General features: G+C 42.0%; 1 protein-coding gene across 2 annotated transcripts in view; it reads right to left on the minus strand.

The window, feature by feature from the left end:
• pdzrn3b (PDZ domain containing RING finger 3b) overlaps nucleotides 1-14420 on the minus strand; it is a 103853-nt gene that overhangs the window by 34929 nt on the left and 54504 nt on the right. The window lies entirely within an intron of this gene.

Below are 14420 nucleotides of genomic sequence, written 5' to 3' on the forward strand. Positions count from 1 at the left end.
GCAAGCAACGGGGCAAAGATTAACTCCCGATTACATCACAAATCTACCCCAAGCTGTTGTCTTTTGCCAGTACATGCAGCAGAGATTTGGATTGTAAAATACATCCGTGATGGCACACGCAGTCAAACAAATACACGCATGCATTCACTGGCATGAACCTCTGGTCAAATTCCAAAACAGAAGGAAAACAACAAAACAGCTCGCCTGTACAAAACAATAAAAGTTCAGCCGTCTTCTGGCAATCCAGACTAAACAATTTAATCTGCTTCATATTCCGTTAATAATTTATCTCAGCTGACGGGACAATTACACTATTTCATTTAATCAGACACTGGAGAAGACTATGGATATTAACAAGTAAAAAAAAAATAAAGAAAGCAACATCAACTGTCATAGTATTTCATTTCAAGGGCGACATCACCTCCAAAGTACACATCTTACTTGCACAATGCAACATTTATGAAACTGCAACAGTGGCTCTGAAAAGCAGGGAAATATTAAGAAGCTCTGCCGCAATTACAAACCTTTTTTTTTTTTTTTAAGGATCATTACTAAACCAGAATTGAGCTTTTAGAACAAAGAACCATTGCTACGTATCGGGTTCATGATCAACTTGAATCGGAAAAAAAAACAAACACAAAGATTATAGAACAAAACTCCTGCAATATTGCCTTACTCTTGTCACATCAGTCTCGAAAAAAACAAAGCCCTCATTTTGAACCTTTACGAAAATACATTGCTTTGGATTTTCAAAACAGTTATGGTTATTTGCTATGCCAGGAGGACCGTGCTATGTGTGAATGAAAAGAAAAACTCAATGTGACAAATTTGACCGCTATCATGCTGAGCTCTTGCAACAAATATAGCAGCCCAACTTTATGACAATTCAAATCTTTTACTTGGTAGTTTTATTTCGTGCAAATTTTCATGCACTTTCACTACTTAGCCTGATATTGAATTCTGGTCACAGCCTTCATCCATCCATATATAATTGTCAGTGTGCTGCGCGACTGGGAATTGAAATTTTCTAGGATATATAGGAACATCGGACTTGAGGTTACTTAGCCAGAAAGAGAAATAATTTGCAGTTTGGTAGATGAGCGATCTTAAAAGATCTGTTTTGGAAATCTGCACTACACTTAACCGTCTTGACTCTTCGAACAGCTCCTCCTTCCAGCTTCAAATCGCTGTCAGTTCAGTGGAACCGAAAACTCCCATAATCCTTATGTGACTGACGATGAGGTGCAGACGACGCTGAAATAAACATTCAGACAACATCTAAATTGTGGATTTCCCTTTACACACAACAGAAAATACATCCATCTCATAAGAGAAAAAAATGTTTTGATGTGAAATCATCTAAAAAGCAGCTTGTCCATGAAGTACTTACTGCTGTTGTTTGTATGGCACACTAAATATATATTCATTTGTGCCTCTGAAAGAAGGCAGCAATAGGCGTTTGTTACTTTGCCGGAGAAAGGAGTGCAGGATCAAATAAGGCCACAAGGAAAGGAGTTCTTTTCTTTTATAAATTAGGTGCATGGAAATGTCTGAAGAGCCATGTCGCCACCTACTGGTGATATTTGAAAGCCGTGGAGGGTCGACCGTAGCAGCTGCAGCAGCAACGTCCTAAAATGTATGCATGTTTTGAATATTTCGATGTTAATAAGCAGAAAGAACAAGCGACAGGGTGTTTGCGCATGGCAGCCTGATCTAAAGAAAAAGACTGAAGATGAAAAAAGGGAAAACGGATATGACGTATCAGTAAGGGGTGGGTTGTGGGGCGGGGGGAGGGGGGTGCAAATGGCTTCATAGCAAACAAAAGTTTGTAGAAACAACTTCAATGAGTGGACGACCCCCATCAGGCTGTCCTGTGGGAACAAAAAAAAAAAACCTCCTCGCTGATGTTTACCTGCTAGATTCTGCAGCAGCACATCAATCTCAATGTGAACCCCACATAACACGTGCCCCATATCTTTGGGCATCTTACCATCCCTTTCTTCACCCCTCTGATTCTCTCAAGTGTTTGCGCTTGGATATTTCAGGAGCCCAGCTGGTTATGTCTACATGTGGGAGGAGAGGAGAGAGAGAAAATAGGGAGAGGAGCTTAGAGAGATGGAGCCGTGGCTCCAGTCTAGCATGACTCAGTCTGGGAGCATCCGTGCCCCTGGGGAAAAACACACAAAACATGATCTTAAAACACACTGTCCCTCCCTCTGCTCGGTCCTCTATAATCAGTCTGTTCAGATGCTCACTTTCCCCTTTTAAACAAGCATTTCAGTGTCTTTTGGCCCATCTGCTCGGAGCTGTAAAAGCAACAATGATAGGAGGTTGACTAAACAAAAAGCAAAAACATTTGCACAATGCATTTGAGTTTCCCTGCAAATAAATGGCGAGCAAGATAAAACTGATATGGGGGGCCTCTTTTTCTTAAGCGATGGCCCCTGTGTGCAGTTGTACCCCAAAGGCTCAGCTGCTATGTATGTTGAAAAATGCAACGCCCAGGAGGGAGCACACATTGGACATCGCAACAGTGGCCAGAACATTTACAGCACAGGAGGAATGCTCCACCTGTTTAAACAGCCAGAGCTATCCGAAGGAAATGAAAACTTCCATCTCTGCCGAGCTGTGCAGATCCTGCTCACCAATCCCTTCACTTCCTCACCGGCTCACACACTATCTTCTGTTTCAACAGCTGGATTGGGGACCAACTTGACCTGCCAATTTTTTTTTTTATTTTTTTTTTTCACATTGAGGCGTTCACAGATTTGAGAGACAGAAAAAAAAAGTTTCTTAAAACTTGACTTTTCGATGTGTTCTGCGGGTTGCCCGACATACATCCATAAAAGTAAGGTTATGAAAAGTTTCTTAAAAATGGGTTAAGTTACCTTTGCATAGCCGTTAATCTGAATCAGGTCATCTTCAGAGAGATGCAATTTGTCATACGCAGCTAAAATGAACTGATTGAACATCTGAGGCCTCAGGAAGGTCAAACCCAACACAGAGTGGCACGAGTAGGAAGCAGTGAGAACGGAGAAGTGAAATGTGACCAACCTTGACTATTGCTGAGGTCGCTGATCACACAGAGACATCAAATAAGTCTAGTGATCAATGAGCGCTCTCACTCTCAAAGTTAATCTCTCTCTGTGTTTGAACTGATGTTACGATAACATTTGTCTTATTCGACTAAAATGATTTAGTGAGTGCCGCTGACCGCTTCGAAATACTCCAAAAAAGAAGTGGGGAGTGATTTACATTTTTAACATATGTGGTTTTATTGAAAAAGATTTCTCTTGCTGGACTTTACCCTGAAGCAAATGCATACCAGACTGATGATATTAACCTTGCGTTGCTTGGCTGTCTTCGGCTACTCTGAGCTTATCAGCAAAGAGTGGTGGCAGGACACTAACCGGGAATAAACACGACATGAGATGTGCCAATTGCCACGGAGAAAGTTACAGGAGTGGCGACCAACACAATGACTGAGAGTCGATGAGCAGATTTGTAAGCAAGTGCCATCTGCGCTTTTGTTTTTATAAGTGATCACTCTATTGTCGTGGTCTTTCTGTTAACTCTCAGACCCTCTCATCTGATAAGTCATGCTAGAAAGAGAAGAAAGAGAGTTCCTGTTAATGTATTCTTTCACCTCTTCACTTCACCACATGGTTGAAGAGCCTCAAACCTTTGGTGACGGTGAGAGACGGAGTGTGAACGATCACAGCTCTGTCTGCTTCCTGCCTTGTTCGTCAGTGAAGAAACCGCTTTTTTTTTTTTTTTTTTTTTTTCCTCACCTTCCACCGGAGCCGGGGAATTACACATTTCAGAGGAGCCATAAATCAGTCCTTGTTGGTTAAATGCTTCTGTGTCAGACATAAAACACACGCACGACAGGTGTATCAAAGTGAGTCAGCCAATGGAAGGGATTGAATGTATCTGTGTACGGTTGTCAAACTGAAAAGCCACAAAAACAGCTAATGATGTCCTCATTTTACCGAGATACATGCCTTTTTAAAAATTATGCTTTAAGTGAAGCGGTACTGGGCTTGTAGTGCGACACCGTGCCCAGCAGGGGCTGCTGCATCCCTCCACTGCTAAGTTGTAAACACCAGGACACGGCCAGCTGGAGAGCAGGCAAGAGTGATCTCAAAACTGATCCTCTCTTTAGACACAGAACCAAGCCTGCAGGAATCATACAGTCCTAGTGACTGACCTGTTTTTATTCTTTTTAATTTTTCATATGACAGTTCTCGTCACGTAGAAAAAAAAGAAACGTGAACCGCACATACACATTTTGTCTTTGCCATTGGTGCCTCAAACGCTGACTACAAGGTGAATCGACTTAGTTTTCTGAATGGAAAACAAGAAATAAATCCACCAAAACAATAGAATGCCAACCTGCTTCTGAATAAAAAAAAAAAAAAATAAGGCATGCTTTTAAGGTCTCACGGGAAGAGGAAAATAAAGGAAAGGGATGAGAAAGGTAAACCCTGTGAAACACTAAATTATTCTGCATGTGATGGTGACAAATGTATCTCTTACAGCAAGGGTCAAAGAGAATATAGGAGAGGGTGGTGAGAATGCGAGAGGGCGCGGAGAATACGAGAGAGAGCGAGAGGGTACTGGAATGTTTGCAGCAACAGCGTAGAGCTCATGGTTGACTTGGCCCATCATGTGTTCACTCCTCCAGCAGGCAGACCGGAAGCACCTGGGTCGAAGGGCCGGCGAATGGCAAGACCCCCCTTGGGCCCCAGCCACCGTAACACATCGGTACAACTAAAAGGATCATGTACAAGATTTGTAGCTCTTCGCAGCCGTCCCCCGGCTACCCCTGTGTAAACAAACATACCTCCTCAGAATGCGGCAGTGACACGGAGGCCCTTTTCTTTCTTGTTCAATCCTCGGGCGCAGAAAACATCGAAGAAGACAGTGTGCGGTAGAACTATTGGCTTCGAGAGCTGCCTCTTTACACTAAAACCTTCAACCAATTAAATGGTTTTCCCACAGCCGGGGCTGGATATCCAAGCTAAAAGGAAAAAGAAAAAACCCGGTCGAGAGCGAAGCGACCGACGACGGTTCGATGAGGTTTCGGGCGGAGCGCGAGCAGCTGGGTGGAAGTCTGCGTGAGCCGGGGCCCGCCGGGCGCCGGGTTGTGTCGGGGTGCATTCGGTGACCGTGTGGCTGCTCCTGCTGGGCTCGGCGGGGGATGAGTGTCTGGCCACAGCAGCCAGATGCAAGCGGCCCAATGTAAACAGCTCATTGTGGCGGTGAAGCCGAGGAGCTGCTGTAATTATGGTGTTGGTGAATAGAGAATTAGAGAAAGTGGAGAAAAGGCAGAAGACGAGGAGGAGGGGGAGAAGGAGGGAAAACAGGGAGGCAATGAAGCAAAGGGTTAGGGTCGGGGGCACGGATCCAACGCTCACATTGATCTTTATCATTCGCAGACTCCCAGGGAAAGAATTACATGGAGAACGGGCCGGAGGCAGGAAGTGAAGTTCACACCGTTGGTGCACTCTGAAGCCAAACACTTCTTGTTATGTTCTCTGTTCCAGAGGCCCTTGGCAAATCAACTCTATTGCTGTTGAGAGCCAGAGCTCTGAAAATGAAGTTACTGAAAATTTATTTTCTTGCTACAATGGACTGCTACACTGGGAAATAAAACACAAAATGTTCTACTTCTCTCATATGCCGGTGACCTGACATGCCTCAAAGAAGGCTCCGTGTGGGTTTACAGTTTATACATCTTCCTATTCCCCAAGCTAAGTGGAGGAAAATATCCCTTGAAGGAAATGGAAATGTAGCCATTTATAGTGATGAATTGTCAGCTGGACCTGAAAACTAAAATGACTTTTGCACTTATACTGTTCAAAGTTTTTTTTGTTTGTCCTTCTTGTTATATCAGAGAGGCCAAAAACAAACCCTAAAGTGCTGGCCAATTAGAGTCTTTTTTTTTTTGCAACATGCAAACCTTGATCTGAAGTGAAAAACAAGTGCGAGCAGTAGGGGGGATGTTATACTTTGACAAGAGCCTAATCAGAGGGAAAAAGGGAAAAAAAAAAAAAACATCGATGGTGGGTTACTCTTTGACTTTTATAAACAAGTTGCAACTCCTGTGTGAATGATACACAAGCCATTTTGTCAAACATTTCTCTGAAATCCTGAGTGTGAGCGACAGGTTAGAAAAGAAAAAAAGACAGAAATACAGCTTTCTCTTCCTGTGAGTCCTCTCCATACAGATGGGGCCGAGCTGACTCAGGTTTTGGCCTATTTTTGCCATGGATTTCATACACCGATGACTTTATATGTTTACCGATGTCATTTAGAGCAGGACAGTGGCAGTGAGCACTCCGACTCATCCTCTGATCCCTGCCAGGCCTTCCTGCAAACCCAGCTCTGATTAACAAATTAACAAGCTTGTGAACTTATCCGGGCTTTAGGTTGGGTTTCAGGCGTACACGACCCAACTGTTAAGGATTAAGTCTCCTTTATAGACAGATTACACAGCATTTAACCCTCGTGGCAGAAAAAAAAAAACAGAAAAAGAGCGCTTTGGGGGGGGGGAGGGGAGCCGAAAAGGAGAGGGGCATCAGATGTGCCCTCACAGATTAGCGAAATCTCCCGATAATGAAAGAAATGTGTTAACCCGTGTTCCCTTTGAAGTCCCACCAGGACAAGAAAATAAAAGGCATTCCCCCCCCAAAAAAAGGAGGCCCCAGAGGGTCAAGATCCACACACAGCTTGCAAAGGTCGGCACTGATAAGGAGGAATGGGATTAGACCCATCCAGCCTTGTTTCTGTCACTTTCCCTCACACCACACACCCCCATGCTACCTGCCTGCCGTTGCACCCGCTACTCAAATTACAAGTCTCATATGAGAGCACAAGGTCCTGCCAAAGGTGAGGAAGGGATGCATTCGTATAACTTTACGGAGGTTACCAGTTCCAGAAGGTCAGATTTTTGGGGAGAAGCTAAAAATTAAGAGGGAGGAAACATGTAATGGAACCCGGTACAAAGTCTGAGTTGGTCTGGAAGTTGTTTTTTTTTTTTTTATCCCAGTAAAGTAAAGCACAGTGGGGAACACTGAGTATAAAGAAAAGGCCAGGAAAACATTCTCCAGCAACACATTTTAACATTTGGAATCAAACCTAGATTTATCTTTGCTTAAACACAGACGACCTGATGTGATTCGTTAAGTTTAACTCAAGGCAGGAAGGAAGACTCTGTAGAAAGCGATTGAATATAATTCCCTGCAAAAAAAAAAAAAAAAAGGAACTAAAGAACTGCCTCATGGGTTGAAACGCTCATCGGGATCTCAGTTTGGGCTCGTCCTCGTGGCTCGGGACGTTTCCAGATGGACGCGTTCGACATTGTTCTTACAAGCTGTGTGACGCATGCCGCGCATTCAATATTATATTTATATCCTTGCGGGACCTCTACGTTAATCAACCTCGCCGGAAAAACCTAACTTCAGCTAATACTTCTATTTCAAATGCACAGCCTCAAATATTAAGTTAGTGATGTCAGTAAAGTGTCACATCCGTTTACTCTTTATTTGTAGAATATTTCATTATTTCAAAAGTTTAAGACCGTTGGGCAATCAAGGAAAGGGCAGTTGCATTTGCCCCAGTTTTCCAGGCAATGTGACACATTCTGACCCAAACACAGTGAGTATATTTACAGTTGTAGCAGACTGGAGCCATAGTTGGGAAAGATTTATGGGAGTGTTTACAATGTCCTCATTTGCGTTTAGAAGAGGAACATCCAAATAAATGTTAACAGAAGCAAATTCCACTTGGGCTGATAATGGTAAGAAAAAGGAAGAAAAGAAAGAAAGAAAGAAAAAAAAAAGCTTTGGACATCTTTGCTCAAGACGTCCTCCTGTCCTCTTGTTGCAAGGACAGCGGAGCTGCACTCAGCTGACCCGCTTCACGTAATGAGCAAAAAGTTTTTCAATCTTGAGTTGTACGCAGTATGAGTACCTATTTCCAAAGAGGGGCTAAAGGGGCATTTGCTTTCAGAGCTTTTATTGTTTGAAATTCTTCATAGTTGTCCAATTTCATTTGTCATCTTGAAACTTGGTTCGGCGTGCCGTTTTGGGTTTGCTCCAGAAATCATGCTTGATTATTTTTATTGAGCGATCACGGCGTTATTTTTCGATCACTATTCGCTGAATGGTTCCTCTGTATCTATCTTTTTCTTGTTTTACTGCATAAAACAAGTTGCTTTTAAAGGCATTTTGTCTTCCTAATTACAAACACACAATTTGAAAAAGGCAGATAAAAAAAATGAATATTTCATAAAGCAAAATATAAATTAATTTTTATGATGATTAAACATTAAATTTTATACTTCTCTGTTAAATCACTGAACCTTAAAATTGTATAATTAATTTCTGTATCAGGCCCCAGTAGCATGTAAACAACTTAGCTTAAATTATTGCTAAATTTCTTCAATTTTAAGCCGCATTTAGACCATTTAAACCTTGTGGTCCTCATGAAGAAAGACAAAAATTAAATAGATAAAACCCTCTCAGAGGAATGCTCACCCGATCACCTGAGGTGAAGTATTCAATGACCGAACTTTGCCCCGAGGCTGTTTATAAATTGTAATAGAAGAGAATATGTATCGAGCACACAAACATCCCTCTAGCTGTGTTGCAATGCAATGAGGTTAAATTAAAGGTGAGGTACACCGTCTGACATGCTTGTTGTGAAAACTCGGGATCTCACAGTTACAACAGTCTGGCTCATCTCCGAGATAAATATCAGTGACCCTACATTCATCTCCAAAACACTTTCACTGGTTATGCATCACTGATTCTTGAAGCTGGCTCTGGCAGTTGCGAGGAGTAAAGTGGCATTTGAGCCAGAACTGTCAGCGCGCTGCCAGCCGGTAACGACTTGCTGTCATTTCATACTGATGCCCCACTGGAGAGAAGGGGGGGGGGGGTTAGGAGAGAGTAATCAATGGCAAATCTCCGAAAGAATACAATGATCAGGAAGACGTGGGGTTAATGAAGAGGATACGCTTATTCACCGAGACGGCACGGAAAGAGACGGAGGGCTCCCAGCCAGTTTATCACTGCTGGAGTAGATGAAACACAATCAGATGGGCAGATGGCACCAAGTGTTTGGAGATGTGTGTGTGTGTGTGTGTGTGGGGGGGGGGGCAGTAGAAGGGGTAAGATAAGGCTCATTATCACCTCTCTTTGCATCACATAGTACATCAATCACACTTTCCATCACTCCGATCCTTGCTTCTCATCTGAGAATAATAAGTTGTAGCCCACCCATCGCCCCCCCGCATGGCATATCTGCATTAGTGAACAACACAGTGAGCAACATTGAACTCTAAACCAATTTCTGTGTTAATTTTACTCCTGCCAACAAGAAATGCAAATTAAATAATACACCTAATTTGCAATCCCGGATTTGGAATGCCAATTTGACATATAAAAAGTGGTTTTGGAAGGCTGGTCCTTTTATTTGTTTTACTGGAAAATATCCTTCCACGGCTCAAACGACTGCTATGTATCCTGTTAACCGATTACACCGGGATCTTGTTAACCACCAGAATAATGCGCACAAAACAGGACAGGGTTTTTCATTCCTGGGAGGAAATAGCCTGTGCATTTTACAAGCTGCCCAAATCATATTTTATCATGGCTGCTGGAGCCATGTGTAACCTCATGCTCAACCTATCCACGGTGCATTTTCATTTGCAGCCCATTCTACACGAAACCACATGGCACGACTTAAGAATATGCAGCGCAAATTCGGTTTAGATGACCGTTTCTGTTGATCTTCTGCAAAGAAAAAAAAAAAGGTCATTGCTTTTAGCCAATGTGAGCACAACTGTTTATAAATACTGAGGGCTACCTCAAGCCCTGCTCAGTTGTAAACCCTAAATTCAATTGAGAGTTCTTAGCAGCCAAGCAAGGCTGAATGTGATCCCTAACTGAGGTCACGACTGCAAAGTTTTGTGTAAAGGAGAATATGATTCTAGCAGCACAACTATCAACATTTAAGGATGTGTGGTCTGGCCAAAACGAACCAAGGTTTGGAAAGGAAACGAGGTCGATGCGAGAGTGCGCAACATGCTCCGTTCCTCAAATCCCAGTCAACGGGTTGGCTTGCCCCCGTGCAGTAGTGAGTTCAAATGTTCTTTTCAAACCGTGGAACCGAAATACACCCTAGACGTGGTCTCTAGGTTACGGAGTGGTTTCTTCTAAGAAAGGCAAACCTAATAGCAGGCTCGGTGATGATGTCAGCCGTTACGGGCAATACAAATATCATATTTGGTCGCGAAGGGCTTTCAAAAGCGGTGACATCAGAGGTCAAAATGCTGAATATCGAGCTCTTGTTCCTCCGCTCAGCACCTTTGTCTAAAAAAAAAAAAAAATGTAGTTGAGACAGACCAGTAATTTTTGCCTCTGCTCTTGAGGTTATGTATACATGGCACCACCGGGCTTTACCTTCCCGACTGTGGTACACCACTATGCCAGAATTTGCATCTTGACCAGCCATGTTACTCTGCAGTCCTGAGTGCACAATGATAGTCTAGTCAAAACTCATATGTTAAATTAAAGAGAGAATATGGCAACCTTGAATTGTGTGGGAGCCCTCATGGCATCCATGTAAAATGGTAATACTGGACTACAACTCACCAGCGTCCGGACAGGGACAACCAGCTCATGCCTTGTTTTAAATGGAACGGAAAACAAAATCATTTCTCCTTCTGTCAAACAGAGCACCAAAAATCTTTTGAGAGAAAAAGACAATCAATTCTTTATATTGACAAACATCGCCCTTATCCCTTGTGAAATGAGAATGAAAGTGAGGGCGTGTTCTTTGTGGTTTTTCTACCACAAAACCAGCTGTTCTCTAAACCATTTTGGATGTCTGTGCTCCCTCTGGAAACACACCAAACCTGCAGTATTTAAATTCCGCTAGGCCTAAATTTTTTATCCCAGGTTCACAACGAGTAGCTCATATAAAATTGGTTCCAGCTTCAGCTTTTGGCACCGGAGAGGATAGAAGGTGAACGAAGCCTTAGTTTTGTTATTTTAAATGTCTCCTGAAGTGAATTTACCTCTAGAGAAATGTCTGAAGCTCTCTTAAAAAAGAGGAGGGGCCTTGCCAAACTTGACAAGTAGCTATAAGAGGGGAAAAAAAAGGGATCTTTTCGACATCTTTATCCACTGCACTTCCTTAATGAAAGTGTTTAGCTCCTTTTTTTTTTTCCAGGATTAGGGTTATTTGAAGATAAATCATCTGGCCTCACTCGTGATCCCACCTTCAGCGGAACTACTCAAGTTAAAACCCTATTTGTAGATATTCAAGCTAAAATAGACGAACAATGCTTCCACTACTTACTTCCTAACTACAGAAACTCTATCTTTGTCTATCCTTTAGACTTTAAGCAAACGTAATAAAAAGTATCAAATGTAATGTTTATTTCTTGGTAAATCTGGCATTTGAAAATGGATTGAGTGTTCAGAACCCATTAAACTTTACTAGCGAACCTTTTGCTTTTGGACATAAAATATCAAGCTTTCATCATTTTATCCCAATGAATATCTCTGTAATATTCTGTCTAAATCAGTCTATGGGTTGGTGCAAACCCAAAAATAACAGTTTTAGGACCGGTGTTCTGCAAAGTTATGCTCCCATTTATAGGGTTATGGTTCTGTGCAAGTTTTAGGCAACTCAGTGACAAGATTACATTACATTTTGGCTTTTATTTCCTGGAGGTAAAAATGGAACTATGACGTTTCACGGGGATGGGCTGAAAAAAAAATGCAAATTTGACCCGCACCCTTGGTGATGGAGGGATCGAAATTAATTTTACCAAGGCCTAAAACAAAATAGTAATGTTCCACTGTTTTTGGAAATAATATCAGTGAACGATTTCTGGTCTGAACAAGTTGTGCAGAAGTGGCTACAGACGCCGTGCCCTTTTCCTTATCCTGTGGATTGTGACAAACCTGACTATTACTCCATGACACCGTCGTACCCCAGATCCCATTTCATCATACACTCCCAAAATCACATACTAATACACACACAGCCAATGAAAACCTCACAACGAATGTTAACCTCTGAAAATAATCTGGGAAACATTTTTAAAGCCTAAAACCGGAGATCAATATGTCATTTTTCAACTAAAGCTGTCACTTAGTGTTCCAGTTTATCGTCTTTTGTAACACCAACTTTAGAAGAGCTTTTCTCAAGGCAGAACGGCCACAGAGAGGATATAGTCCCTCGCATGTGTCCTGCATTTAAGACGAGAGTCACATACGTATATTCCGGGTCTGTCATGACTAGGAATTTATTTGCGAGACAACTAAGAATATCACAGTGGAAGAGAGACCCTTCCAGGGGACACATTAGTACTGTCATGGGACCCAGGGCTCGGAGCATGATTCATTAAAACACCCTTAATTGCTGCAATAAATGTACAGCTATGAAACGCAAGAATTATGGCCCAACCTTCATGTGGTAGAAATAACCACATATATTACCTGTTAAGAAATATGATGGATTTTTAAGAGAAATTTGTCACTTTTTTTTAAAGCACTGTGATGACACGAATTCATCGATTTGTTATCCGGGTCTAAGCAGGACATATTACATGACTCTTTGTTGTGTCGATCATAATATATGTCAAATCATGTTTGTGGTGTTTCATTCTGAATTGTTAGTATATTATCTTGTTTTTTTGTTTGTAGAGCACCTTGATTTTTATTTTCATTATCTTCAAGTGTGGGGTGCGGTGCTGGAAAAAGAGGCAGAAGAGCTCAGAAGGACAGATATCGCAGTTCATGATTCCTCAAAGTGTATTTCTTTTTATTTCCGCTCTGCTCACATCTTTATCTTCCTGCTTTTGCTCACGGCCCATAATTACGGATTAAAGCGAACGTCACTCGCCTGTTTACCTCTGCACTATAAACTTGTGATAATCACACACTCCTGACTGGAAGCGACTCTTTACCACTAGCTTAAGGATTATGCAAAGGAGCCAGTCAAAAGAGGTTAAGTCTCTGTTATAGCATAGCCAATACTTGCCTGCTAGCACAAAATTGCCACCGGTAAATGATTCCTTTTGTGGCTCGTCCACAAAAGAAGACGAAGGTATGGACTTCTGCTTTTAATCAGCAGGCAGGTTTGACTGATGCGTGGCATTATTAGTGTGACACAGATTAAGGAATGAAGAAATAGGAGCTCCCAGGTTACAATTCACACACTATCTTCTAACACTCTGCAATTCAAGAGACTGTCAAAACAACACGTAACCTTGGGATATCACAAAACAACCGCACACGTTAGTTCGCACACACACAAGAGCAAAAAGTTGTTGAGGTGGTAGGGAAGGATAGATAACCATAAATAGTGCTGTATGACTTACATGGCAGATCTCAAAAGGGGTTTTAGCACTCGTAATGTCTCTTACCTGCAAGACAAAAAAAATGGAGAAAGACAAGAAAGCAGGATGTTAAGTTTATTACAAAGACATTTTGAAAAGGGGGAGCACAGGGGGTCATGCCACTTGTCAGCTCTCTGGTCAAGGTTCAGCCTCCTCTCCCTGAGAATCACACGACAGATAGATGTCCATATTTGGCCAAGTGGGCGCTTCTAAAGATGGGCTCTGTTTAAGAAAACAGTGCCTGGTCTCAGCTGGTTGGGCTGAGACAGCTTTAACTCTTCTTTATAACAACACAATTCTGTGTGGCGTGAGTGCGCGCACACACACACACACACACATGCACACAGACACACACACATAAGTATATTACCTCATCATTTTTATTTAGCTGCCAAGTCTGGCCTTGCATTTATAAGGCTTTGCATCAAAAATGGACACACAAACTAAAAAATGTAAAGGAACTCTGTTCAGTTAATTGGTTAGACTTGAATCACAATTAGAATAACAACATGTTAAAAAATGTACGAACTACAAAACCTGCACTGCCAACCAAAAAACTGTCCTATTTATTTGGAGATTCTCTGTTCCCACAAACACAAAATTATCCTAATTCTTTTTGTCTGGTGCCTTTTTCCTCCCTTTAATGTGCAATATACAAAGGCAAATAGTGGCATTAATGGTTACACAAAGTCATCTTGTGGTGAACTAGTTACAGTTGCCAATTTTTTAAAGTGTATACAGTGATCCCTCACTATAACGTGGTTTACTTTTCACGGTTTCGCTACTTCACGGATTTGCATCGTGCATTGTGTTCTGCATTCTGATTGGCTAAAAAGTCACTCCGCTTCTTCTCTCCCTGTGCGTCAATAACATTGCAGTTTAATATGTACGCGTACGTAAAACAGCTTACCAAATTTACATTACGTACGTGCAAATTCTCTTGCAATTTTGAGTTTCTCTAAAACCCATAATGTTGACAAAACGCTCTGGAGCGACA

This window comes from Fistularia commersonii, chromosome 21, assembly GCF_037954325.1.
Source record: "Fistularia commersonii isolate RoL2024-O1a breed Wild chromosome 21, RoL_Fcom_v1.0, whole genome shotgun sequence".
NCBI lineage: Eukaryota > Metazoa > Chordata > Actinopteri > Syngnathiformes > Fistulariidae > Fistularia > Fistularia commersonii.